Raw genomic sequence first — 21,854 nt, forward strand, 5'->3', positions numbered from 1 at the left:
GTGTGTGTGTGAGAAAGGATAGGAACTCTATTGTGTAGGTGTGTGTGAGAGAAAGGATAGGATCTCTATTGTGTTAGTGTGTATGAGAAAGGATAGGATCTCTGGTGTGTGTGTGGATGTGTGGAAAAGGGGATCTCTCTTGTTAGTGTGTGAGGAGAGGATCTCACTTATGTTAGACTGTGTGTGTGTGTGAGAAAGGATAGTATCTCTGTTGTGTTGGGGTGTGTGTGTGAGAGAAAGGATAGGATCTCTGTTGTGTTAGTGTGTATGAGAAAGGATAGGATCTCTGTTGTGTGTGTGGATGTGTGGAAAAGGGGATCTCTCTTGTGTTAGTGTGTGAGGAGAGGATCTCACTTATGTTAGACTGTGTGTGTGTGTGTTTAAGGAGAGGAGGGAAGGTTTTCCCCGCTGGCCTCCTCACAGCATTTCAGCTGCTGCAGCTGGTTTCAGAGGCTTCAGCGTCTTTCTTGCGCGCCTGCAGCGTGCCAGGAGCTGGAACAAAGCACTGGGAGAACCCCGGTCCCCCAGCCCATTCTGGGGGATTCTTCCAGCTCTCCTCAGGCGCTCCTCTGTGCCCGGAGCTGCTGCACTTCCCCCTGCCCGCCGCTAGGACGCTGTCTGGGCTCCTTCGCCTCCGTCCCTGCCATTTACACGATCCTCTTCCAAGACACTCGCTCGCTGTATTCCGGATCTTTGACCCCCACCGACCCCCGTCCAAACTTGAGGAAAGGAAGCCAGCGGTCCGCTGCAGCGTATCGGACGAGGAGTCGCCCCCCCCACCCCCGGGGCGGCGCCGCCTTTGTGTCCCCGGTGGGTAGAAGTCGCTTCAGATTCGCGCCGCTTTCCTTCCGCCCCTGCTGTGTTTCGCTGGTGACTGTTGCTCTGCAGCCCCCGGGAAGGGGGGGGAGGTGGGGATCGGCTGCAGTCTCCCCTTCCCCGGTTCGGGGGGGGGGGGGGGGGGGGAATCAGGGACCGGGAACAGGTTTCCAGGAGCCGGAGGCTTTTGCAGGATGGGCCCGGGCTGCATTCTTCCGGAGGTATTAATAGCAGGATCCGGGGGTGGGGTAGAGGCCTCCTCCTCCCCGATCCCGGCTCCGCATGCACCGAATCCTCCCTCCCGGCACCCAGATCCGGCTTGGGAACCTCCCCTCCCCTCCTCCCGCCCCCGGGCGCGGGATCCGCAGGGCTCTCCCCTCGCCTCTGCCGGAAAAGTTTTCGGACTGCCGGGCGACACCCCTCCCCAATCCTCCTTTCCCGGGGAAGAGCCGGTAGAAGCGCCGCTGCCCTTTAACCTCCCGTTTCGGCGTAGATTGGAAATGAATCCGCTTCCGTGGGCTTGCAATAGTCCGGAGGGTAATGGAGGTAATCCTGGAGATCAGAAGGTATTGGATTGTGTGTGCACTGTATCGCCTGGGCAGGCTTTTGGGGTGGTCCAGTATAAGATGTCACAGCCTGCAAGTCTCCTGGTGGTCCTTGGACCCAGAGAGCTGCGGACATTTTAATCCGTTTCTTACATCTCTGGGTTTTGTTGGATTAAGTGTGGGGGTTCTCTACCTCGTACAAGAAATTGCCAACGCTGATCATTTAAGTGGATCCAGTGAAAATCCGACCCCTCCAGCAGAACCTGTCCTGATTTTGAAATGGGCGGAACTGTTCCTAAGTAGGTGGCGTGGGTCCATGAAAGGCCGGTGTGACTAGCTGTCACTCGCTTTGTAGTGTGCATCCTACTTTGCATAGACGGAGCACGTCCTGTATGGGGAGGGGGAAGGAGTACCTTGGACCACCCAGTTACTTAAAATGGAAGAACCCTCGCCCACCCAATTCTTCTAACCCAATGTGCTAGAGTTTCCCCAAATCTTGCCCAGTATGTTGTGTAGGATTCCAGAGCCTAGTGATGTGCAGAAGGGGGCTCCCAGGATTCCCGAGTTAAATTATGAAAAGGAAGCACAGCTCTAGGTGAGCCCATACACAGAACATCCTGTGGTTTGAGTTCTCACTGAGCAACTTCTCCAAATGGGCTTGCTTTGTGCATACCTTCACAGTAGGTTGTACAGTGTTGGGGCTCTTGAAGCTTGGTGTACAGTGCACTGCCTTGTCGGTACGGCTGTATGTAGCACGCTGCCCTGCTGTCACAGAGGTGTATGGCACTATATTATATCACGAGGGCACTGTGCTGTAAACCTGTCAGCCACGTTTCCCTATTGAGTTCTCTGAGAAAAAAAATAGGATTACTTGCATGTAATGGGGAACAGTCAGGACTGGCTCAGTCCTCTCTCGTGGGCATGGAACCAGTTGGGCATCTTACTATGATCGCACAAAAGTTTTACACTTTGCCCTGAATCTGGTGACCTGGTGGGATTTCTGAAAGAACTCAAAGATGGAATTGCAGAAATGCTTCTGTTGATCTGTAACATATCATTAGCATCTGCCACTGAACCTAAAGCCTGGAGGGTGGCCAGTGTAAAGTCAGATTTTAAAAAGGGCTCCAGGGGTGATCCGAAAAACTACAGACCAGTAAACCTGACGTCAGTGCCAGGCAACATGGTAGAAACTGTAATTAAGAACAGAATTACCGAGCATGTGGCTCAACATGGCTTAATGGGAAAAAGCCAGCCTAGTTTTAGCAAAGGGAAGTTTTTGCCTTATCAGTGTTTTGGAATTCTTTTGAAGGTGTAAATAAACATGTGGATAAGGGTGAGCTAGCTGATATAGTGTGCCTGGATAGTCAGGAGGCATTTGATAAAGTTCCATGAGAAATTCCTCAGGAAAAGTCATGGGACTGGAGGCAGTGGCCTGTTGTGGATTGGTAACTGGTTAAAAGACAGGAAACTGAGAGTAGATCGGTTTTCCCAATGGAGACAAGTGAATAGTGGAGTGCCCCAAGCATCTGTACAGGGACCAGTGTTTAACATATTCATTAATGGTGTAGAAAAAGGAGCAATGAACACAAAGTGATCAAATTATTAGATCACACAAAAAAAACTGATTATGAGGAATTGCAGAACATTGCGAGATTTGGGGCATCTAAATGGCAGATGAAATTTAACGTGGACAAGTGCAAAGTGATGCACATAGGGAAAAATAATCCTAAGTATAGGTACACAGTGCTGGGTTCCATATTAGGAGCCAGCATCCAGGACAAGGCCTTCAGAGTCCTTGTGCACAAAACATTAAAATCCTCAGCCTGGCTTGTGATGGGAGTCAAAAAAAACAACCAAATGGAATGCCAGGAATTATTAAGAAAGTAACAGAAAACAAAGCTGGGAATATAATAATGACTCCGTGTCGATCCATGGTGCGTCCACAACTTGATTATTGTGTAGACTTCTCATTGCTGCACCTCAAAAAAAGATATAGCAGAAGTAGAAAAAGTACAGAGAAGGGCACCAGAAATCATGCAGGCGATGCAAAGGCTCCCTTGTGACAAAAAGCGAACAGACTAGGGCTCTTCAGCGTGGAGATGTGAAGGTCAGTGGCATACTAAGGGGGGGGGGGGGGAGTGCGGTCTGCCCTGCGTGCCAGCTGGGAGGTTGGCGGCCACAAGCGGTGGGAGCACTGGGCGGCCGCCTAGAGTGACACGGGTCTGGAGCCGGCAACTGCATAGCCTTTTCTTCTTCTCGCCCCCCCCCCCCCCCCCCCCCGCGGCCCAGAAGAGGAAGTGGTCAGTCCGCGCGGGTGGGAAGAAGGAAAGGTCATGCAGTCATGGCCAGAAGCAGGAGGAAGAGTAACAGCGCTGCCCCCCACCCTCCCCACTGCAGATATAGGAAGTAGAGCCGCACCAGCCCCTCCCCCCCCCCGTGCCACCTCAAGAAAAACAAAGAATCCCCGTCTGTCACAGGGGGTGAAGGAGGAAACTGCTGCTGTGCTTCTGATGGGGAGAGGGGTAGGAAGTGAGAGAGTGTTTGTGTCTATGTGTGTGTGTGGGAGAGTCTGTGTGTGTGTATGGGAGTGAGAGTGCATGTTTGTGTGTGTGAGAGAGGGAGCTGTGTGAAGGGTTGCGTATGTGAGAGAGAGAAAAATGGAGGGAGCCTGTGTGCAGGGGTGTGTGAAAGTGTATGCGAGAGGGAGCGGGAGCCTGTATGACAGAGAGGGGAACTAGAGATCATTGGGGGGGGGGGGGGAGGGTCAGAGAAGTGAATCTGGGGGGGGGGGGTGCCAAATACTTTAGGTATGCCACTAGTGAAGGTTTATAAAATTCTTGTGTTATGGAACAGGTTGATAAGGAGCAGTTATTCACACTTTCAAATACCACTAGCACTAGGGGACACTCCCTGAAACGAACAGTAAATTAAAAACAAATTTAAGGACCTATTTTTTTTTTTAGTCAGCGCATCATTAAGCTATGGAACTCGGCAGGGAATATGGTTAAGGCTTTCAGTAGAACTGAGTTTAAGAATGGGTTTGGGCAAGTTTCTGGACGAGAAGGCCATGAATAATTATTAGACAGGATTTGGTTTCTCCACCTTGGGGAGAGAAGCATGAAAGAGGTTTTCATGATGGGTACTTCCAGGCAACTCGGACTGGCCAGTGTCAGGGTGCCAGACTGGATGGAGCTTGGTCTGACCCAGCATGGCTCGTCTTACTTTCTTATGAAAGGGTGAGAAACGGGTCAAAGCTTGGTGCGAAAATGACCAGGAGAACCGAGCCTGCCCTGGACTGGTCCTGTTCCGTGTTTCTGCAAGCAGAGACGGAAGTGAGGCCTTGCACAAGCAAGTGGCTCCACTAGGAGCAGTGAAGAAAGTTTTGTGTTGGCAGAAACAGTTCTCCTTAATGGGCTTTCGAGCAGGCTGTTCTTTTATTTATATTATTGAGGTTTAATGCAGCCCTCTGGCATCTTCCCTTTGTACTGTAAGAAGCCTCTTAAAAAGATGCAGCAGACTCTCCCTGTGCCTGTTGGAGGCAGGGAATTAATTTGAATCTGCAAGGTAAAGGCCAGAGCCAGGAAATGTAGGGGCTGATTCCTTGTGTGCATAGACCCATCCTCCTTCCCCCCCCTCCCAGCACAGCAAGAGCTTCTCAAGGACCCTCTCTGAACTGGTCTGGGTATTCCTTCTGATGAGGAAACCGCACGGCAGTGCTCCCTCCCACCTCACGGCTGGGTTTAAAGACCTCGCCAGGCTAACATTTTCATAGGAATGTGATATAGATCAGAGCAAAGAAAAAAAACAAAAACCCAGTGCCGAGGAATTTCGTTTTAGTTGCCAACCGAATTTAATTTGTCCCCCACCCTACAAGTCACCAGCTCCCTCCCTCCCTTTTTTTTCCTTCTAGTAGTTGCTTCGATTTGGCATGTTTTGCTGTCTGGGGAAATGAGTAAGTAATCTATTTCTCCATAAAGCAGTGATTCACATGTGCTGATACAAGGCCAGCCTGCGGTGTTTCTGCTGGTTAAGTTGTGAACTTCAAAGCTGATATTTTCGTGATGGGAATGCAGTTCTGCTTTCCATATGATTCACTGTTAAAAGCTTAAAAAAAAAATAAGAAGTCTCGCCCGGACCAAATATGGGCCAGACAAGTCTTTGAGCTGTGACGCTCCTGGGGACCCCTTCTGAAGCTCAGGACCCCCCTGTACAGGCACAACACGGGAGGAAAGCTTTGGTGCCTCGCTCGCCAAGGGGCCTAAAATCCCCTGGCAATGCCGAAGCTTCCACCACGGAACATTTTGCAGGGAAAAAAAAAAAAAAAAAAATCTACTCCTCATCGCTTGGGTTTTGCCGTGCAAACTCCATTTTGCCGCTACGGTTGCCCCCTCGCCCCAGGTCAACCCGACAGGCTGACCTTGGCTGAGGGGTTTGCCCTGCTGCATGCATGGAGTTGGAAGATGTGATTTTTCTCCCCACCGATTTCCCTGCATCAGCCTGTTAGGTTGACCTGCGGGTGGGGGTTGAGCTGGTGAACCCAAGTAGCTGCTCTTCTCGGTTCTGCTGCGGAAAGCGGGTCAAAAGTTTAAGCAAAGCGAGGAAGAAAAGAAAAACGCTAGGTCTATCTATAGATCATTCTGCACCAGAACAGTTGCAGCTGTTGAAAGCTTTTCAGGAGAGCAGGGGACGCTGTGCCCTGAATCCAGCGCTGCTCTTAGGCCTGCTGCTAAGAGTATATTTAGCTCTTCAAGGTGTCTCCCAAGCAGGAGGTGCTCCCGGTTTCTCATGACCAAGGACCCCAGCAAGAAAGAGGCCTCATCGGCCCAGAGAAGGAGGACGCATGGAATGGGCTTTTAAAATCCTTGGCAGCTTCTCTTCAAAATGCTTCGTCCATCCTCTTGCCCTCGCCCAGAGCTGGCCTGGTCGTGACCCAGTTCCTTGGGGGGGCGGGGTTTGAGGGTGGGCCTGAACTTGTGTCGGCCCCTTCCTAATGCTTTTTGGTTCCTGAAGTGCTGATGACAAATGAGGGAGCTGGGACTACGAAACCCACAATGCTCTGGCCTGTATGGCCAAACTCCAATGCAGGCAATGGGCCATGGGGCAGCCCTGAAGAGCCAGAGGTCAAGGCAGCATTTCGAATGGCGTTGTGCCTTTTAGAAACTGCGTTTGTCAAGGGGACAGATAGTACGATGCGCTCAGTGGTTCTGGAGGAGGAGTTGGCAGGTTGCATTAAGTTAGCCGGGTTTATTACATATCAAATGTGCAAAGCAAAAAAAAAAATCAAAACCAACTTGCCTTAAACCATGGGAAGTGAAGTCTTCTGGGGACCCTTCAGTTAAGCAACATCTGTGAGGTTTAAATGTTAAGCACTGAGAAATTCTTGGAGCGACGCACATAATGAAAGCAGATAAAGTGCATATTTAGCATTTACTTTACTGTAAAATTCTGCTTAGTGGTAAAATACAGTCTTTATTTTTCTGCTTTCCACTTTCCATCCAGCTCGTATTTATTTATTTATTTATTTATTTATTTTTAGATTTTTATATACCGGTGTTCCTATATGAAATAAAGATCACATCGGTTTACATTGAAACAGAACATGAAAATTGCCAAAAGGCATTACATAGAACAAGGTTATGAAACTTGGAACAGAGTACATAAGTTCAAAATTTAACAATAACGTTGTAACATTGATGACCAAAAGATAAAGGAAAGAAAAAGACTTAAACAATTAAGTTGACAGGTCTTATTGAGCATAAAAATTATAACGTATAAGTGAGAAAGTCTCAAGTGTCCTGCAGCAAGAGATTAGATACCGAAGTAGGTAGTGGTATGGAAAATGGGGGTTTGTGAAGAAGATATGCTCTTGCTGGTTGGAGGAGAAAAAATGATGATCATGGTCCTGGAAAAGCTTGGCTAAAGAGCCAGGTTTTAAGTTTTTTTTTGAATGAAGAGTGGCAGAGCTCAAGCCGAATGTCTGGTGGGAGCGCATTCCATTGAATGGGGCCTGCTGTAGATATGGCACGTTTATAATGCGAGGATTTTGTTGAAGGTACATAGAGTGTGCCTTTATATGCTCCTCTGATGGGTCTAGAGGAGGAGTGAGGGCGTAGTTGGTTACATAATTGAAGAGGAGAGATATTGTGAATGGATTTATGAATTACGGTGAGTACTTTATATAGGATCCTTTGCTTTATAGGCAGCCAGTGGAGGAGCTTGAGAATGGGGGTGATGTGATCTCTTTTATTCGTATTGGTAAGGATTCTGGCTGCAGAGTTCTGTAGCATTTGGAGGGGTTTGATGGATGAATATGGAAGGCCAAAGAGAAGCGAATTGCAATAGTCGACTTTTGATAGAATAATGGCTTGTAGGACCATCCGAAAATCATTGAAATAAAGAAGAGGCTTCAATTTTTTTAAGACTTGTAACTTATAAAAACAGTCTTTGGTGGTTGTGCTTATGAATTTTTTAAAATTGAGCTGATTGTCTAGCATGATACCTAGATCTCGAACATGTGGTGAGTGATTTAATATGGGAGTGGATGAGTTGAGTAGGTCAGCTGGGTTTAGAAGTTTGATGTTGATGTCTTGATTGATGATTAGGATCTCAGTTTTGTTATTGTTAAGAATGAGGCAAAGGCTGGAGAGAAGATGATTGATCTGTTGCAAACAATTGTTCCAGTGAGTCAAGGTTTTTTGTAAGGATTCTGAGAGTGCTCCAGGGCTGGATTTGGCATCCGTAAGCACAGTGCCATGGCAGCGCCCCTTTTAAAGCTCTGCCAGCACATGGCCCTAAAGCAAGCATAAGCAGGCTCCTCTTTGGCCTGGATATTTGGCTCCCTAGGCAGTTGCCTAGGTTGCCCGTGCCAAACTCTGGGCCTGCCTGGCTCTGTGTTTATTACAGGATGTGAGTCTTGTGTTGTTACAGCAGGCATTCTGCGGGCCTGCTGCATATGTGCTGCATACCTAGTGCATATTTTGCAGTAGGCACGTGTGCGCGTCATGTGTAGGTTGCTGTGGGGGTAACCGCTGTACTGCATTGCTGCTTATCTTGTTTCTTTGCATAAAAGGGGGGGGGGGGGCACCATGGACTTCTCCTTATTATAGCTTAAGCCTGAGCTGTGGATAAGACCCTCCACTGACACCCGTTACCTGCAGTTGCTGTCAGCGTTCCCAAAAGGGAAGACGGCAACTTGTAAAACAACACAGCGCACATGTGCTTCCCAGAGGAAAGCTGTGATAATATTTACACCATTCGCTTCCAAATACATCTTGCATTGTAAATTATCCAAATCAGCTTAAGCGCCTCGTGTTGTGAAAATATTGAGCAGATGCAGAGGAGAGAGAGAGAGACGGTGAAGGATTGGTAATATAGAACATGGGAGCGTGCGCCGTTCTTTCCTCTCACCAGAGACGGAGAGACAGTCAATAAAGTCTTGACATTTCTTGAGCCTCGGCTTCCAAGCCTTCGCAAGGTGTAGAGTTCACAGGCTGAAGTATCCTCAGCAATGTGTTTCCCTGTCAAATGCATTTCCAAACTAGCAGTGATCGATTTTCCATGAACCAAGGAACCTCCCTCTGTTCCGTCCCCTGGAACTGTTTATTGGGGCGCTGGGAAAACCACAGTAGGCCAATGAATGACAGGGGAACTAGTGAGAATAAAAAGGTAGAGGAGAGCCCTGCGGAGGCCAGCGAGTGCCAGATGCGTTCTCCTCTGCAGAAATAGTGCTCATCAGGGGTAGGGAGCCCGTCTCTCTTGTTCATGCCAAAACGAATTGACTAGGGGAGCAATCGCCTTGTCAAGCGAGTGGAAGTTTCTTTGGGCCAAGAGTGCCACGAGCCTCACGTTTGGTTCTTTCCCATTCAAGCACATTGTCATGAATTTTCTCTGACCGGGGCTGCATTGCCTTTAGCTCGCCACTTGCAGGCCAGGCCTCTCAGACGACCTTTTTGCCGTCTGAGAGCTCCCTCTGGCCCTCATGACGTGAGCTGGTTCACCCAGTCCGTCCTTCCGTGTCACTTGAAGACCACTATGATGGCAGGTGGCAGGCCGGTCCGGAGGCCTTTTCAGAGAGCAGCTCCCTCGTGGTGCAGCTTGTGCTGTGCTAAATACCTTAACCATGACAATAACATAACGCTGTGTCCTGCAATGGGAATCACAGGCAGGAACTTTTTATTTTTTTGCATGAGGAGAAATGTGTTTAATATTTGTCAGGTTCTGGCAGGCTTGGAAGTGGTGACGTTTTCCCACTGCATATGTTTTTCAGATAGAAGTGAGACCTCGCTGCAGGCAGAGTGTGAAGGAGGTTGCTGCCTCTCGTGTCTGCTGTTGTGCGGCTTTGGGGGAGAGCGTGGAGTCCCTTTTTTTTTTTCTAGGTCACAGTTCTTCTGTAAGTGCCTTTCCCTGTCAGAAGGATTGGTGGGTAACGGATGTGGTTCAGATTCCAGTTCCGAGCTGCCCTCAGTGGGCTACAAAAGGAAAGAGAGCGACGAGGAAACAAACAAACAAAAAAAAACAACCCAATTAAAACTTAGGAAAAAGGACAAATCGATGGCAGATCAAAGACCTCCACGTCTCCCTAGTTTTCCCCGGTTTCCTTTCCTGCTACTTCACCAAGGACCCTACCCTCTGGGATCTCCAGCTTTATTCTCGTTTTCCCCACTGTGGAGGATGCTGAGGGCTGGGCGGGTTTATAAAATAGGGAAAACCCTCAGGTAGTTGCGAGTGAAGGTTCACGGCCATTGTGAGGCAGCCGAGGCCGGGCTGCAATCGAGTTGGAAGGAGCAGAAAGAAATGACCAGGAACCAACTTGCATTTCTGAATTTCTTATTTCTAGTCCTTGCTTAAAATGTTAAAAGAGCTGAGACGATGGCCCCTGGTCCCTCTCTTCCTGCGTTCTACAGAGAGATGGTTCCCCTCCGATTCTGTTGCACACTGACGATGTGCCCCAGGCTTTGCTAAAGAGCTCCATATCAGAAGAGAGAGGCTAACTCAGTCTTGATTTCACATCTCCCACCCCAGACTGGCTTAAGCTTGTTCCCCCAACGACATGGACGGTGCCCCTCACTATGCAGAATGAGGAGGGAGGGGGGCATCAGCCTACGCGTTTACCTGCCTGGACCCTCTCACTTCTTGGTGCGTTCTGATAAGCTGGGGATTTGCAGATCGTCTGCAGCCTGGCCCCATCCACTGGCTGAGAAGCATCCTTGCAGGCAGGACCACTGAAAGACGAGTCAGATAAATAACTTTGACACCACAGACAGTGAAGCAGGAGTAATAAAATGACAAAAAGCGGCAAGGAAGCCCCGTGCCCTGCGTGCCAGAAGAATGGCATCAGTTGAGGAACCTCGGCATGGAACGTAAGGACTGCCATATTGGGTCAGACCATAGGTCCATCAAGGCCCAACCTCCTGTCTCCAACCGTGGCCAAGCCAGGTCACAAGTGCCTGGCAGAATCCCAAAGAATGTCTGTCTGATCCTTCTTCCTCAAACCAGGGATCAGCAGTGGCTTTCCCAAGCCTGCCCGGCTGATAGTGGTTTATGAACCTTTCCTCCAGGAATTTGTCTCGGTGACACACTGGTTCTCAACCAGTGTGACCCCCAAGGGCTGGGAGGTGTGGCGCCAAAAATTGGACCTAGCAAGCCTCTGCTTTCCCTACCAGCCACATGTGCTTGCTGCTTGAGGACAGTGCAGAATAAGGCGCTGGTGCTTAAACTTCCTCATCACCCGCTCTTTGTTCCTGCTTTTCCCTCAACCCTGGCAATCGCTGCCTCCGCCAGTCCAAGCCAGAAATGTTGAAGGCAGGCTGTATCCCGCCCCCCTCCCTCCTTCTTGGAGTTTCAGATTTTCTCTGTAGGCTTGTTTATAATTTATGGTCTTTTATTCTGCATTAGATAAGAGACAGTCTGCATTCTGCATGTTTGACAGAGGCGAGGGGTGTAGGTTCCGTGTAGGGATCCAGAGGCGAGGGGTGTAGGTTCTGTGTAGGGATCCAGAGCAGTCTGGCTTACTTCGTTTTTCCAATAGTAAGTGCACTGTGTTCTGTATTTGCAGTCTTGATTTTTCCTAGGTACGGTTGTTGCTGTTCACGGCCTGGGTGTTAGTGCTCTTATGGTATGGCTGGTGTGCTACATAATTTCTAAATGTCTTTTTAGCAGGTTTTCAGGTTATTTCACAAAGTGCCTGGCGGGGAAGGGATTTTGAAGTCCTATTCCTGAGGGGACATCCGAATTTGAATATATTGTTTGTTTGTATGGTGACTGGAAAGGGGAAATTTCCTAACTCTGCCCTGTATATAAACTCCAGAAGAGGTCAGAACTTCCTGAGGTTGACGGTGAAATTCATGCGAGTTTGTCTGTATCAAAAAAAAAACAACTTTGCTGCATGTGCTTATCAGTCCTAGATTTTTCACTACTGTAGTAAGCAAAAATTACATTTTTTTGTGAAAAAATAAAATGTAATAATTATATTTTATAAGCAGTTACTAAAATTAAAGAATATGTCATCTTTCTCCTGCATCATCTTTAACAAAATAATATCTAGGATTTTTTTTAGCATGGCTGTTAAATGTAGGGTGCAGTGTGTCGCTTACGTCAGCAGCGTGTGTCATGATGGAAAAAAAGGTTGAGAACCATTGGTCTAGACCCTTTTTAAATGCAGCTACACTAACAGCTTTCCCCATATCCTCTGGCAATATATTCCACAACTGAATTGTGTGCTGAGTGAAAAAAAATACTTTTTTTTTCTAGTTTTGTTTTAAACTGTGCTACCAGGGTGTCCCCTAGTTTTACTGCTATCTGAAAGGATAAATAACCATTCCCTGTTTACCCATTCTACCCCCATCATGTCTCCTCTTAGCCTTACCTTCACCTCCCTTTATCATTTTGGTCTCCTTCTCTGTACCTTTTTTAGGTCTGCTCTCTCTTCTGAGATGGGGCCATCCAGAACAATACTCAAGGTGCGGGCCGCACCATAGATTGATTCAGAAGCAGTATGATAGTCTCTATTTTATTCTCTAGCCTTTTCCTAATATCTGTTTTCTTTTTTTTCTGATCACCACTGTGCCCTGGCCTAAGGATTTCCTAGTATTGTCCACAATGATTCAAGGATCCTTTTCCCGTGTGGTGGTGCCTAGAATCCAGCATCATGTTATCTATAATTTGCATTATTCTATATGCATCGCTTTGTAATTGTGCACATTAAATTTATCTGTTAAGATGCCCAGTCCCACAGTCTCACAAAGTCCGTCCTCTCTTTAAATTTTTCACAATTTACTTGTAATCTATCAACTTTGAATAATTTTGTGTCATCTGTGAATTTGATCATCTCGATCTTCACTCCGTTTTCCAGATCATTGATAAATGTATTAAAAAGTACCAGTCCCTGGGGCACTCCATTAAGAGAAATGACCCTATAGTCCTGCCCTCTGTTTCCCATCTTTTTTTTAAATTATTTCTTTATTGATTTTAACAAAATTACAAAGCAATAACTTTGCACAGAAACACAGCGACATTTTTCAGCATACATCTACCTCCAAAAAGCAGAACACAAAATGTATATAAAATTTAACCACCATCTTTATGCAGAGGGAGGAGTGAAATTTAGGGAGACCAAGAAGAAAAATAATTTTTATTTTTTTAAATCTAACTGAAATCGGCTTTACAGGCTTTCAAAATATTTACCCTTCACTCAGTTTAGACTGAGTTAATTCACCTGGTCTTCTCTAGGAGAGGGGGTTATCATAACCTTTTTTTTTTCTTGTATCTAGAAACATTCTCAATTGCTCTGGGGCAAAGAATATGAAAACATCTTTATTGTATGTTACCAGGCACTTGCACGGATGTCTTAAAAGAAACTTAGCCCCTATTATGTTAGCTTCCTGTCTCATCAGGCTCTCCTCCTCTCCTGTGTTCCTTTAGATAAATCAGGAAAAATCTGGACGCGTGGTCCCAGAAAGCTTTCTCCCATGTGTTGGAAATAAAATCTCATTACCAGACTTACCATCAGACTCAGTTATTAAAGAAACAAGCAAAGTCGCCCTAACGCATATTTCTATTGAGGACTCTAAAAATTCTGTCAGATTGCCCATATCCAATTGTGGGTGTCTGCTTCCCTCCCCTTATTATATGGTAAAAAGTAATACTTTATTAAATGCCGGTATACTTTCACTCGGCATTTTCAATACTTCTGATAGTTACCCCAGGCAGCTCTCCAATAATCTTACGGAAGTTTAATATTCTTAAATGTAGTCTCCTCATTTTGTTCTCGATGATCTCCATCTTCCTGTTCAGAGATTGTTTGTCTTGAGTTAACCTTGCACAAACTTTCTGTGTCGACTTTACAGTTTCTTCCAAGGTTGAAATCTTGTCTGCATGAACTTGTAAACGACAATCATGTTCCTGGGATAATTTGCCCATTTTCCCCCCAATGTCAAACTCGTTTGCTTGGAATATCCCTGAAAGACCGGGCCAAGTGAAGCAACCAACTCCCAGAGGGAGTCCAAAGTTTCCAGGGCCGATTTTAACAATTCCCTTTTCATCACCAGGTTCTCCTGCAGCTCTCCCAGATCTTCTATCGAGGTCCCTCTCCCAGCTTCCTCAGTTAGAGGTAACTCACCACCTCTCTCGGGATCCTTCGACACGGTAGCTGCAGCTCCTAGTGTGCTGGAATCGCCAGCCGCCATTGCTGTTTCCAGGCCGCCATTGCTGTTTCCAGGCCCTCCTGCTCCACGGCTGCTCCCTCGCCCTGTGTCGCGTTACTCTTTGGTTCCGCTGCACTCGGCGCCTGCACGAGGAGATGTTGTAGCCCAGGCACTAGCCTGGGCTACAACATCGGGAGGGGGGCTTAACGATGTCTCCCCAGATGCGAACGACGCTCCCGTCGGCGTTCCATCAGCGGGGATTCTAGCGTCGCCAGTTGGGTAAAGCGCGGTCAGTTCGGGAATCGTCCGCTGTCCGGGCAGAGTCGAGGGTATCGCGGGGTAAACCCTAACTCTGCCTTTCCTCTTAGGTGGCATCTCTTGAAGCAAAAAAGCGAGAAAAATGGGCAGCTCTGCTCTGCCGCTAATCGCCTGCCGCCATATTGGTTCCTTCCTCTCCCTGTTTCCCATCTTTTAACCAGTTACCAATCTACAACAGGGCATTGACTTCCATCTCATGACTTTTAATGAGCCTCTCAAGAGGAGTTTGTGAAATGCCTTCTGAAGGACGAGGGCACGCGAGCCAGGAGGGTGCCGTGGTGTCTGACAAGGACCCTCGTTCCTGGAGGGCGCCGTGGTATCGGATGATGAGCGTCTTCACTCCAGGAGAGCTGAGTAGAGATGGCCAGATGAGATGTCTTTCGAACCACATATTGTCATAAAGTTTGTAAAAAAAACAAAACAACAACAAAGTATGTCCTGGAATAATTGAGTCTGCTTATAATGAACGAAAAAAACAAAGAGAATTTGGCCAGGGAGACACTTCTGAAAGTTCAGCTAATTAATCAGTTAATTTGGGACGGGGAAGAGGACTCCATTAATGCTAGTGCAGTGAGTGACATTTTATACTTTCTCTGATGAAGGAAGACATTGCTAACAGCCCTGAGCTTAGAGCAAAGAGAGTTCCATTACCCGCAGAACAGACCCTGCCTGGATATTTGTTCTATGTGGGGGTTTTTTGTTTTCTTACTGGGTGACTGGCACACTTCTCTCATTTCTTGTTTTCTTCCCAGTAATTCTAGACCGAGTGGGGAGCTTTGCAGTGGAGCTGGTTACTGAGGCCTTCAGCAGGGTAAACATTTAAGCCTGTTGGAAGCTAGGTCTCACAAGGTGAACCTTCTCCTTTCCAGTGAAATATGCTGAAGCAATTAGCGTGGGCTCAAGGGTTTACATCTACCCAGAATCTGGAGACAGTTTTACCTGCTGTCCCAGAAGCCAAAGTCATTTCTTCCAAGCCTCACTGACTTTCGTTGCGACAGCCAGAATAGTTTTTTGAATTAGCATTTCTGGATGTCCGTCTTTAAAGTACTGGGTAGAAGACAAGATGGCTCCAGGTTGCCAGGGATGGTCTGAACCCATCCTGGTTTATCCCCTACTGCATCTATGGACTTGTGGTTGCAGTTCCTCTAAGAGAGGCCAGGAGCTAAGAAAAAAAAAGGTGGAGGAGTAGCTTAATGGTTGGATCAGCGAGCTGAGAACCAGGGATACCAGGGTTGGAATCCCGCTCCTCCCACCGATGCTCCTTGTGACCTTGGGCAAGTCACTTCACCCTCCATTGCCTCAGGCACAACAGACTGTAAGCCCTCAGGGGCAGGAACCAGCCTACTGTACCTGAACGTAACTTGCCTTGAGCTAAGATTTTGGAAAGGTGAGTCCTTAAATCCAAGGTCACTAATGCGAATCAGCCGTCAAGTCCAGTGGTACATGGGGAGGGTGACAAAGCCAAAACTTGCCTGTCCATAAGGACCAGGAGCTACTTGGTAAGAATCAGCCAGATCGAAATGTCCTCTGGGGAGACTGGTGAATGCCTAGAGCAGAAAGGAGCTTTGAAACTAAAAAAAACAAAACAAAAAAGCACAGGTTGGGTGCACCTCGATGGGCCCAGCCCGGTGTCAGAGCAGGGCTGGCGGGGGGTGCAGGGCGAAAATGTTCTTGGCACATATCACGCTCCCAATAACCACATTATTTCAAAGTTTTTAGTTTTGTGCAGTAGCGTATTTTTTAGATGTAGACTGCCAGATGGACTGATGGTACCTGAATTATATGCTCATCCTTTCAGCCCAGAGCGAATTCCAGTGGACATATTACAAACACATCACAATGAAAAATTTAACAATTATCACGTTACACTCTCAATTTCCTCCTATCCCACCGATCTGCTTCCAACCCCAATCCTAGCCCACCTCCCCCTAAAATTCCCTGTTAAAAATAACTGTTCTCATTTTCTGCATCTACCGTCAGCTAATAAGAGCCAAATGCTCCACTCAGCTCCTCTCTGGTCTCTGAAACTCTAGGACACTTGTACAACTTCTTGCAAAAAGTCAAATAATGGAATTCAACTGGCAATTCTCGCAGCTTTGAGTTCCAGAAACAGGTCCCGGAATAAGTGAATGCCCCCCTGCCCAGTTTAACTTCTGTCATCCAGGCTTGTTGCTCTGCTGGTAGCGCCCGGGATGACACAAGTGAAACTTGCCAGTCCCTTTTGGATTTGATGAATGGAGCAGAATCTTTGCTGCTGGGGCCACCGGACTTCTGAATTTGAGCTTACTTGTTACATTATTTTGGGCTTCTAGTTTCACAGAAGAGAAAGTGAGTTTCACTAGCAGCTCTGTTGGGTGAATCTGTTTTGGCTTTTGGTTTCGTATTGATTAATTATTAGCATAGGCCCCTGGCTTCTAGTCTGGTTATGTTGACGTGGGCTAGTGAGCTCCCCCGGGATTCGGGCATTGAAAGCCTCCCTCTGCCGGTGACTCTCTGAGTGACCCTGGGGCCAGTCTCTCCAGGACAGAGCTCAGATAAAGGCGCTTGCCTAAATCCAGACTTCCCTAGTTAACAAATTTTAAATGAATTTTGTTTAAAGTTTTGCCTAGAGGGCAAGCAGCGTCTCCAGGCCATGGTTGCGTTTTTTCAGTGTGGTAAAGCCGCGGTGCCATTCTGCTTGGCTGGAAGCTCTCCGGTGCCTCCAGATGAATTGAATTACCGTGCAACTGGTCGCCATGTCTGGAAGCACTAATAACTTGCTCTGGGCTAGCAAGCATCGGGGGAGTCGGCAGGATTCTGTATCGTGAGCGAGGGTAATTTCTGCAGCGGTGTGGGTAAGGTGATTTGTCCTGGCTTTCTGCTTGAGGCTGACCCCCCTATACCTTGGAGAAGAGAGGAGTGGGTAGCACTTTCTTATCTCACGCAAGTAAGATTTCTCATTTCAAGTGCTTCCATACGAAGGCCTTGCGATGAAAAATTAATTTTCTTTCCTTCGAGTGGCGCAGAGGATTAGGGGATTTATTAAGAAGCATTTCTAGAGCGGTGCTACCTCAGCTTTCTTTTGCATGTATGCTTGCATTCGGGCATTGTGCGATACCCTCGTGCCTCTTATAGGTCAGACACATCCTGGAGAATACCCAGCTTGTTAACTGGCCCATCTTCTTCTTTCCTTTCCGGGCTAGACCTCAGAAAAGCGATTCCCACCGTTCCAGTCTTTCCGAGAAAGCAGCACGGTGTATCGCGTTGCCAGAACGAACTTCTCAGAAAACCCCGGGGAACTGAAGTGGCGGTGTGCCGCCGTGTTAATTGTAGCTTCCAAGGCTGTGTTCTTGGTTTCAAGGGGGAGGGCAGATGACACCGTGCAGTGATGGAAACCCAAAGAGCAAAGATTAATAGCGGCAGGCTGTTGTGGACAGGGCCGTTCTCCCAGCCGGGAAGCAGCCTTCCGCTTACTGTAGTTGCAGGTTCCTTCAGAAAAGCACGGGGCTAGTAGCCTTGCTGGCACTGGAGGAAGCCGGATTCTTTGCGGGTTGGGCCAAAATGAGAATGAAATGAAGATTATATAGTTCATGGACTTTGGAAGCCACCCAGCAGAGGAAGAGAGAGTTTTAAGCGGTCTTGACAGCTCGTCTTTGACTACGTCTTACACCGGGCCAGGAAAAAAGTGTTGCAGCCTGTAAAATAAATCAGAAGAGCCTGTGTGTCAAAAGGCTGCGTGCTCCATCATAAGGCATGAATAAAAATAGTTCCCCTTCGCCACCCCACTCAGGGTCCCCCAAAGAGATGGTAGAACCTTCTGGCAGGTGTTTTTTTAATGCTGTCTTCCTTCTCTCCTGGTTTGAACTCTCTTTTCTTTCCTCACTGATTTGACCCCTGGAATCCATTTTTTTTTTGTCCCAGCAGTTTTCTCTCTTTTTTTTTTTTTTTTTAAGCTTCCATCTCAATCAGAACTGGCTTCTGAAACTCCCTGGGGCTTTTCCTCCATTTTTTTCAACCCCTCTCTCCTGCCCTGGCAGCCCAATGCAGTGGCAAAACCCCTCAGCCAGAAGGTCCCTCCAGAGCCTGCTGTTTGTGCTCCCCGAGCAGGGCCGTCCTGTTGGGGGAGGGTAAATGGGGGCCACTGCCCTGGCACTTTTTTTGGGTGGTAGCCCCACCCCAAACACCAGCATTTCAGGATCCCATAGTGGTTGATTTGCCTGGGCCTGGCACCCTCCTCAGGTCAGCCCTGACCCTGAGTCTGCTCAGTGGGAGTCTCCCTTCTCCAATAGCTAGGACTCCCTCACCCCCACCTTTGTTCTTAATCAGCTGAGACAACAGCATTAGTGCCAGGAGTGGAAGCCCCGGTGTCAGCACCTTCATAGTTACCTGGTTCTGAATTATTAACAGAACAAGCTGCCAGGGGTGAGTTCAGGGTCCGTGGGGAAGCTGTGTGTGCATCTCTGCTGTCCCTCGCTGCCTTCCATGGTTCACTCCTGAACCATCACTACTACCCTCAAGCTGAGAGAAATAAAAATGACTCATTACAGATGCAGAACATATTTTGCCAGGGGCTTGCAATTGGCTCCTTTTCTCAGAGGTATCTCTGAGGAGGGGGATGTTACTAGCAGTGTGCCTCAGGGATCGGTCTTTGGACCGGTTTCTGTTCAATATTTTTGCAAGCGACATAGTGGAAGGGTTGTCAGGCAAAGTATGTCTTTTTGTCGACAATACCAAAATCTGTACCAAGGTGGACAGCCAGGAAGGACTGAAAAACAGGAGGGTGGGATCTAGCGAAGCTCGAGGAATGGTCTAAGGTCTGGCAGGTAAGATTCAATGCTAAAAAAATGCAGAGTAAAAACCCAAGGGAAAGGTACAGTATTGGAGGTGAAATTCTTCTAAGCACAAAGGAAGAGCAGGATCTGGGGGTAATTGTATCTGATGATCTTAAGGTGGCCAACAAACAGGTGGATGAATTGACTGCAAAAGTCAGAAAGATGCTTGGCTGTGTAGGGAGAGGAATGGTGAGCAGAAAAAGGGAGGTGATATTGCCCCTGTGTAGGTCCCTGGTGAGACCTCGCTTGGGAATGCTGTGTACAATTCTGGAGATCGCACCTTCAAAAGGATAGAAACAGGATGGAGTCGGGCCAGAGGGTGGCTACTAAAATGGTCAGTGGTCTTTGTTCTAAAGCATATGGGGACAGACAAAGATGTAAACATGTGTACCCTAGAGGAAAGGCGAGATAGGGGAGATATAAGAGACATTTAAATATCTCAAAGATTTCTATGCACAGGAGATGAGCCTTTTTCAATGGAAAGGAGGCTCTGGAACAAGGGATCATGAGATGAGGGTGAAAGGGGATAGACTCAGGAGTAAACTTAGGAATATTTCTTTACAGAGAGGGTGCTGGATGTGTGGAACAGCCTCCTGGTGGGAGGTGGTGGAGACAAAAACAGTCTCTGAATTCAAGAACGCATGGGATAAATACAGGGAATCTCTGAGGAAGTGATGAGAATTAAATTTAGCATTATATTGTATTGGACGGATGGGCAGACTGGATGGGCCATGCGGCCTTTATCTGCCAACATGTTTCTATTTCTTTCTGGTCAGGCTGATTCGGTCCTGGCTTTACCTCATGTTGTGCATGGAATCCTGGTTGCCCATACTGCAGTAAAACCAGGACTGGATCAGCAGGACTGGTGTGGAAATGGAGCTCGTTTGTCCAGGCTCACGCGTCTGCCAGAGGCTTTGGAAGGAGCTTAAGCCCAGGATAAAGGAAACACTAATTCTGAGAATAGTTTCCAGGAAGACTGATGGTGCTTTTTTATTTTCCGCTTTTTTTGCAGGGATTGCCCTGCATGACGTGCGCATTTTCTGGGTTTTTTTTGCACTAAAACAGTCGGCTGGAACTTCTCGCTGCAGTCGAGATAATCCTGGTGGTGGCATAGGCCTAAGAAAAGGCCAGTTGCCCAGTCCCACTAAGCCCACAGGCATATTGCCAGAACCCACTTTGACGCACCTGGATCCTTATTAAGTTGGGCTTTCTCTGCCACTCGTCTGAACCGGTTCTCAGTGCATTTATTTTCTGATGGTTAAATTCAGTTTATTTGGGGGATCTGACACTGTTTTAAATTGTCTCAAAGCAGTGAGGAAAGTTAAGAGTTCTAGTGTTGTTGTGTTGCACTTGGAATGCAAACAATGTTAGAGGCGATTCCCCAGCATTATCAACCTCTGAAAGATAAGAGAGTAAAATGTAGTCTTTATTCAGTTCAAGAACGCTTGGGATAAGCACAGTGGATCCCTAGGTGCAGAGGTGAAGTGGGGGTCTCCGGTATCGTATCTGGAGTGAAACTGAGCCGAGCCCAGACGGGGCCATATGTGGCGTCAGATTCTAGGTTTCCATGATCCTGGGGAGCCCGGGGCTCTGTGCATCATTCCCTGAGAGTCCAGCTTCCCCACCTTCCGTCTCAGTCTCTCGGAACTAAAATCGGATCCAGCAGGCGAGACACGAGGAGCCCTGACGTGCAGCTGTCTGACCCGCCTGGGACGCCGCTCCTGCCTCGGAGCAGGACCCGTCGGTCGCGTGCCAGGAATTTCCTTGCACATGGGGGGGGGGGGGCCTTGCAGACTCCAGATTGCACCATGTGGATGCCATCATTCCTTTCTGTTCAACGCGTTCTCACTGCTGCTCTGCTCTGAGAGCCCACACCCAGTACAATGGCTTCTGCGTCATTTTTATGCGCAGTTTTTTTTTTTTTTTCCCCCCAATCCCTTTGGACATCCGGCTCTGTCAGAGCAGACACTATGATCCTGGCACCCGGAGCCTTCATTCACAAGCGCTTCTGAACTTTCTTCCTTTTTAATAACCCTCCTCCTCCCCCCACTCCCCCTTACTTTGGTGTGGTCATCACTTATCTGGGGTTCACGCGTTAGGGCTCTTTACGGCAGCCCTTATCTGGGGTTCACGCGTTAGGGCTCTTTACGGAACCTGCAAGCATATGGCTCCTAAAATCTGGCCATAGGTGGTATCATTGCATGACGACTGACTCTTTCTCTCCAGGGCTGTGAGCGATGCCTCTGCAGCATACCTGTCCCCAGCCAACCCACAGCCAGAAATCCAGCACGGATCCCTCCACATGGCAGTGCACGCCACCCCGAGGCTGGCATCTTTTATCCTCCAGTCTAAAGTGACCCAGGTTGCCACAGAGCCAGCCGTCTGCAGTGACCAGCTAAAACTGTTGATATCCTGGGCTGGTGCCACTAAGGATAGTTCATGGCCCAGACTCTTGCTTATAATACGGGTAGATGTGAATCGTTTTTTTACTCTTTCGGATAATAGAAAGACTAGGGGGCACTCCATGAAGTTAGCATGTGGCACATTTAAAACTAATCGGAGAAAGTTCTTTTTCACTCAATGCACAATTAAACTCTGGAATTTGTTGCCAGAGGATGTGGTTAGTGCAGTTAATATAGCTGTGTTTAAAAAAGAATTGGATAAGTTCTTGGAGGAGAAGTCCATTACTGCTATTAATTAAGTTCACTTAGAGAATAGCCACT

General features: G+C 47.8%; 1 protein-coding gene across 4 annotated transcripts in view; it reads left to right on the top strand.

The window, feature by feature from the left end:
• Positions 1 to 678: 678 nt before the first annotated feature.
• CUEDC1 (CUE domain containing 1) overlaps positions 679 to 21,854 on the top strand; it is an 89,676-nt gene continuing 68,500 nt past the window's right edge. Inside the window, exon 1 of one of the 4 annotated variants that reach the window (XM_029612012.1) lies at positions 679 to 810. The gene's annotated coding sequence lies outside the window, so the exon portion shown is untranslated. Of the gene's footprint in view, positions 811 to 984; positions 1,383 to 21,854 lie in introns of those variants that run through there. The other 3 variants (XM_029612011.1, XM_029612014.1, XM_029612015.1) reach the window with 3 other exon arrangements.

This window comes from Rhinatrema bivittatum, chromosome 8 (genome assembly GCF_901001135.1).
Source record: "Rhinatrema bivittatum chromosome 8, aRhiBiv1.1, whole genome shotgun sequence".
Lineage (NCBI taxonomy): Eukaryota > Metazoa > Chordata > Amphibia > Gymnophiona > Rhinatrematidae > Rhinatrema > Rhinatrema bivittatum.